The sequence below is a fragment of the Lipophrys pholis genome (assembly GCF_963383615.2).
Source record: "Lipophrys pholis genome assembly, chromosome: 11".
Classification (NCBI taxonomy): domain Eukaryota; kingdom Metazoa; phylum Chordata; class Actinopteri; order Blenniiformes; family Blenniidae; genus Lipophrys; species Lipophrys pholis.
In genome coordinates, this window is record NC_137631.1 from 31,437,876 (window position 1) to 31,444,506 (window position 6,631).

The window sequence follows — 6,631 nt, forward strand, 5'->3', positions numbered from 1 at the left end:
GAAAAAACTATAATAATTACCTTGATCGGAACCTCACACTCTAGACTCCGGCCCGTCAGGGTCGGCCCAATCATAGCCTTTGGCCCAATCATAGCCTCATGCCTTTTATTTTGAAAGGCAACAAACCATCTCATCTAGCTAATACTTAAATATCTTTTTTGGGGGGTTTTGGTGTCATTTTTAATAAACAAGGACTTTTATTTTGGGGGGAAACGAGGGCTTTTATTTTAAAAGCCAGCTCACCCCCAGCCTAGCTGAACACTGAATATCCAGTTTGAAGTCAAAATTGTAATTTCTGATGAACAAAGATTTTTATTTTGAAGGACTTTTTGAGCTTTTATTTTGAAACCCAGCTCAATGACAATGATAAATGTTGCTTGAAATTGCGCAAAAGAAAAAAGTCATATTTTATGGAATTATCCCCACATGTGTTGCATCGTCTTGTTCGGCAGGTTCTTCTGATCGGCTGGCTTTGTCAATCAGTCATGGTTCAGCTGCAGTCACCACTGGTTCCAAGTGTTCCATCACGGCTTTTTTTCAGGAGAAATGTTTGTTTTCCCATGTATCCCATGTTCAAGGTGATCTATCAGGGGTTTCCAGAGAAATAGTTTCTTTTTCCCATGTCTTTGAATGAGAGGAGGGAGGCAGCGGGATTCGCTGTTGGGAGCTTTGACTGCTAATAAAACCGAAACCGCCCGAGTAGTCGAAGAGTTTTGAGCAGAACTGTCTCTTCTGTTATTTCATCGTGTCTTGAAGCCGATACGATATTCACCTTCAGAGGAGATAGCGTTTGCGCGAGGACCGTTTTTGGGTGAGAGTCTTATTTTGAAAGGCAAATTGCGGACTTCCTGTTGGATTTAGTTCAGGGGTAACGGCACATTATTTTTAGGTCTTGATGAGACGAACAAAGGAGTTTTGGTTTGATCTCTCTGGCCCCGTTTACACGATAACGTTTCACGTGACAACACCTAATCTATTAAAAAAAAAAAGGAGTGTGTTTAAACTGCAGCAGCGGACACAGAGACAATGGTGTAGTTACAATGCCGGGCCACTGGAGGTGCTTGAATTTTTGATGAAACCATGAAACCATGATGTGCAGAGAACAAAACACTATAAACATGAAGAAAATGGAGAGAACCCGACATCCATATGGACTGATGAGGAAATGGACGCTAACAGGGAGAGTGTAAACTGCTATGGACGATCAAACTAGAATACGGACTGTGAGTCATACCACTATGGGTCGCCATGTTTGTTTACAAGTGGATGAGCAGAAGGGGGGGGGGGGGGGGGATGCACAGTAAGAGCGCTCATAGCCTCCATCAGTCTCTGCAGGAGGGAATAGCGACCATGAAAGACTCTTTCCACATTGGGAGCCGGGATAAAAACTTTGAAAACAGTGGATATGCACACTAGTGTCATCTAAACAGACCCCAAAAATGAAGGAAGTTTTGTGGATACACTCGTATTCGTTGTGGTGTAAACAGGACCTCTGTGACATTCCCACGGGCCATGGTGGTGGTTCTAATGATTCCAAGTGGGACTAGATAACACATTTTGGCCTTTTTACATTTTCTTAAATGTCTTAAATTTTTCGCCAGTCCTGATAGCATTCCAAATTTGGTGAGTTTTTCAGGGTGTTTAGGTTTAATTTAGGTCTTATGACCCAGCGGAACAATAATAAAGAAGAAACATCACAAAAAAAAATGGGGTCCTTGCCTCCGAAGGAGGCCTGGTCTTTCGGGCTCGGTCCCTAATGATAAGAAACGGAGCATGTATGCCTACCTTCCTGTTTCCAGTAGGTGGCGCTATGCCCAATGGTTGTTATCGTCATATGGCTGTGATCAGATCTGGACTGTCATGCAACACGTAAAGTTTGAGCCTGAGCGAACAATAAGGGTATTTAGAGTATACTTCCTGTTTGATAGCGAGCATTAAAGTTTGTGGCGCGGGACGTCCACGTCCTCAAGTGGAGCCAAGACTGAGATTCATGTGATGAGTACTGGACTGTGATGGACTGTGACGGACTGTGATGGACTGTGATGGACTGTGAGATGGACTGTGATGGACTGTGACGGACTGTGATGGACTGTGACGGACTGTGATGGACTGTGATGGACTGTGAGATGGACTGTGATGGACTGTGACGGACTGTGATGGACTGTGACGGACTGTGATGGACTGTGAGATGGACTGTGATGGACTGTGATGGACTGTGAGATGGACTGTGACGGACTGTGAGATGGACTGTGATGGACTGTGACGGACTGTGATGGACTGTGAGATGGACTGTGATGGACTGTGAGATGGACTGTGAGATGGACTGTGATGGACTGTGATGGACTGTGATGGACTGTGACGGACTGTGATGGACTGTGATTGACTGTGATTGACTGTGACGGACTGTGACGGACTGTGATGGACTGTGATTGACTGTGACGGACTGTGACGGACTGTGACGGACTGTGATGGACTGTGATGGACTGTGACGGACTGTGATGGACTGTGATGGACTGTGATGGACTGTGATGGACTGTGACGGACTGTGACGGACTGTGATGGACTGTGATTGACTGTGATGGAACATGTGAAATTTGAGGCAGAACGGAGCATGTTCAAATTATTTTCACTCCACTTCCTGTTTCCAGCAGGTGGCCCCATGGCTGATCGTCGTAAATGTTGAATGACTGTGATGAGGGCCGGATTCTGATGCACTAACCCTAAGCTGTTTACAATGCACTTCCTGTTGCATGGTGTTCTTGACCATTGCCATGCGGTCAGAGGCCATTACAACTGACAGTCATCATATGGTTGTGATGAGGGCCTCTGATGTAATGTATCACGTTTGAGGCCAATCTAATCACATTCAGTCTATTTACTTCGCACTTCCTGTTTCATGGCGAGCTTGACCCCTGCCACGCCCCCAAGTGGCGTTACGACTGAGAGTCATTCTGTGGTTGAGTTGAGGACTGGGCTCTGACAATTGGGTCCTGTGGTGGACTTCAGGAATCTGTCCTGGGCCCATTGCTATTTTTATAGTATTTATTGCCTCTGGGTCAGTTAATTAGCAGTTTTAGTGGGATTTCTTACCATCTGTATGCGGATGACATTCCGTTATATTATTCCTTTAATCCCAAAGAGATCAATAAACCTTCCATTTTAAATGTTTTCAGGCCGTTGAAATGTGGACGACTGATAATTACCTTCAGCTAAATGCCAGGAAAACAGAGGCCCCTCAAAAATGGATTCCAGGCATCAGGCAGCACATTGGCCATTAAATGATGGTATGAAACCCTGCCTCCGGCAACCCGGAGAGCCCACATCACCCCTGTCCGCTCCTCCCTTCACTGGCTCCCGATCACGTTCCGTGTTCATTTTAAAATTCTAGCGCTAACTTTTAAAGCATTACATTACTCCTTCACCCATATGGCCCAAATAGAGCGCTTAGGTCCGGCCAACTAATGTTGCTTATGTGGCACCCTGGGCCGTCCAATAGTGAATATAATATCTGGAATTGTTGGTTGTTTTGATTAGTTTGGTCCCCCATTATTATTTTTCTGATTAATATAATTTAAAAGGCATCTCACCTGTTTTGTTTAGGTATTTTTGGGGCGATACCCACTTTTGTCAGTAGGGGTCAGTAATGCTCTTTTGCTCTGGAAGACCGGCTGTTATCCTGGCAAACAACAGAGAAAGTCAGCCGGACACGCAGCATTGTGGTTTTGCAAAGGAGTGACCAAATACTGAACAACTGTTTGTTTCTTCTGTCTTTGCAGACCGTTATTTTGTTCAAATCAATGTGACCCCCCCTGGATGAAGACAGTCATCCTTGTGTGCGGGTAACCTTCACGGTCCCACCCCCCCACAGGGTGTCCGCCGGGTCTTACAAAGTATTAAAAGTTGATCAATTAATTGTGGGAAAATTAAGGTCCTTAAAAGTATTTAAAAAGTCTTAATCGCGATTCTATCAGGTCTTACATTTTATACGCTTTGACTCGGTTGCGTTCTCGCAGCTCGATCGCCTCGGGGCCGCGCTCGTCATCGCGCTCGTCATCGCGCTCGTCATCGCGCTCGTCATCGCGCTCGTCATCGCGCTCGTCATCGCGCTCGTCATCGCGCTCGTCATCGCGCTCGTCATCGCGCTCGTCATCGCGTCACAGCGAATATTCCGGCGCAAAAACAGTCAGACGAGAAGGAAACAGCAGGGCTGGACATTAAGGACTGTCCCAACGTCCGGGGCTCGTAAAAGCTTTGCTCAGGAAAGTGACTCATCTGCCCACCTTGACCGAACAGGCTTGTGGTTTTTAGGGACAGGGCCGATCTGATCCTGGATCGGGTTCCGAAATCAACGTAATTCACGGATCGGAAATTTCCGATCCAAACCTTCAGAGATTTCTGATCCATGATCCTGGTCCGTTCCATGATCCTGGTCCGCTCCATGATCCTGGTCTGATCCATGATCCTGGTCTGCTTCATGATCCTGGTCTGCTTCATGATCCTGGTCTGATCCATGATCCTGGTCTGATCCATGATCCTGGTCTGCTTCATGATCCTGGTCTGCTTCATGATCCTGGTCTGATCCATGATCCTGGTCTGATCCATGATCCTGGTCTGATCCATGATCCTGGTCTGCTTCATGATCCTGGTCTGATCCATGATCCTGGTCTGCTTCATGGTGCTGAAATGATCCCCAGTGTTTCCCTGCTGCTGCTCTGCTCGCTGGCTGCAAACTGTGGACTGGATTTCCTGAAGGGAGGCGGGTCTCAATGAGACCAGGAGGAATGAGGCAGGAAATCCAGTCCACAGTTTGCAGCCAGCGAGCAGGCTAGGGAAGTAGCACTGTGCTATCCAACTTTTCATGGCAACATGTTGCTGATTGGATGCATTTTACACTCAAAACACCACAAAGCAACACAGCAACGTGGATGTTTGCAAAGCAACGCAGCAACATGCACTGTTTGCAAAGCAACACAGCAACGTGGATGTTAGCAAAGCAACACAGCAACGAGCAATGTTAGCAAAGCAACACAGCAACATGGATGTTAGCAAAGCAACACAGCAACGTGGATGTTAGCAAAGCAACACAGCAACATGGACATTAGCAAAGTAACACAGCAACGTGGATGTTAGCAAAGCAACGCAGCAACGTGGATGTTAGCAAAGCAACACAGCAACATGGACATTAGCAAAGTAACACAGCAACGTGGATGTTAGCAAAGCAACACAGCAATGTGGATGTTAGCAAAGCAACACAGCAACATGGATGTTAGCAAAGCAACGCAGCAACGTGGATGTTAGCAAAGCAACACAGCAACATGGATGCTAGAAAGCAACACAGCAACGTGGATGTTAGCAAAGCAACACAGCAACATGGACGTTAGCAAAGCAACACAGCAACGTGGATGTTAGCAAAGCAACGCAGCAACGTGGATGTTAGCAAAGCAACACAGCAACGTGGATGTTAGCAAAGCAACACAGCAACATGGATGTTAGCAAAGCAACGCAGCAACGTGGATGTTAGCAAAGCAACACAGCAACGTGGATGCTAGAAAGCAACACAGCAACGTGGACGTTAGCAAAGCAACACAGCAACGTGGACATTAGCAAAGCAACACAGCAACGTGGATGTTAGCAAAGCAACGCAGCAACGTGGATGTTAGCAAAGCAACGCAGCAACGTGGATGTTAGCAAAGCAACGCAGCAACGTGGATGTTAGCAAAGCAACACAGCAACGTGGACGTTAGCAAAGCAACGCAGCAACGTGGACGTTAGCAAAGCAACGCAGCAACGTGGATGTTAGCAAAGCAACGCAGCAACGTGGATGTTAGCAAAGCAACACAGCAACATGGATGTTAGCAAAGCAACGCAGCAACGTGGATGTTAGCAAAGCAACACAGCAACGTGGATGCTAGAAAGCAACACAGCAACGTGGACGTTAGCAAAGCAACACAGCAACGTGGACATTAGCAAAGCAACACAGCAACGTGGATGTTAGCAAAGCAACGCAGCAACGTGGATGTTAGCAAAGCAACGCAGCAACGTGGATGTTAGCAAAGCAACACAGCAACGTGGACGTTAGCAAAGCAACGCAGCAACGTGGACGTTAGCAAAGCAACGCAGCAACGTGGACGTTAGCAAAGCAACACAGCAACGTGGATGTTAGCAAAGCAACACAGCAACGTGGACATTAGCAAAGCAACACAGCAACGTGGATGTTAGCAAAGCAACGCAGCAACGTGGATGTTAGCAAAGCAACACAGCAACGTGGACGTTAGCAAAGCAACGCAGCAACGTGGATGTTAGCAAAGCAACACAGCAACGTGGACGTTAGCAAAGCAACACAGCAACGTGGATGTTAGCAAAGCAACGACCTGGATGTTTGTACAGCAGGGCGGCGCTCTGCAGCCAGACGTCACCGTTTTAAAACACCAGTTCCCCGTGGAGAACAACGCTGCCAGCGACATCAGAACAATGAGCAGCAGCTCTTCCAGGCTGTCAGCAGGCGATTCACACCTCCGTGAAGCTGCGTCCTACTCCACGCTAAACTCCCTGAAAATAGTCCCGATGGTTGGAGCTGCGTTAGAGCTGGAAACATTGTGTTGCTGCTGCCTTGCTCAAGAGTTTCCCCAGA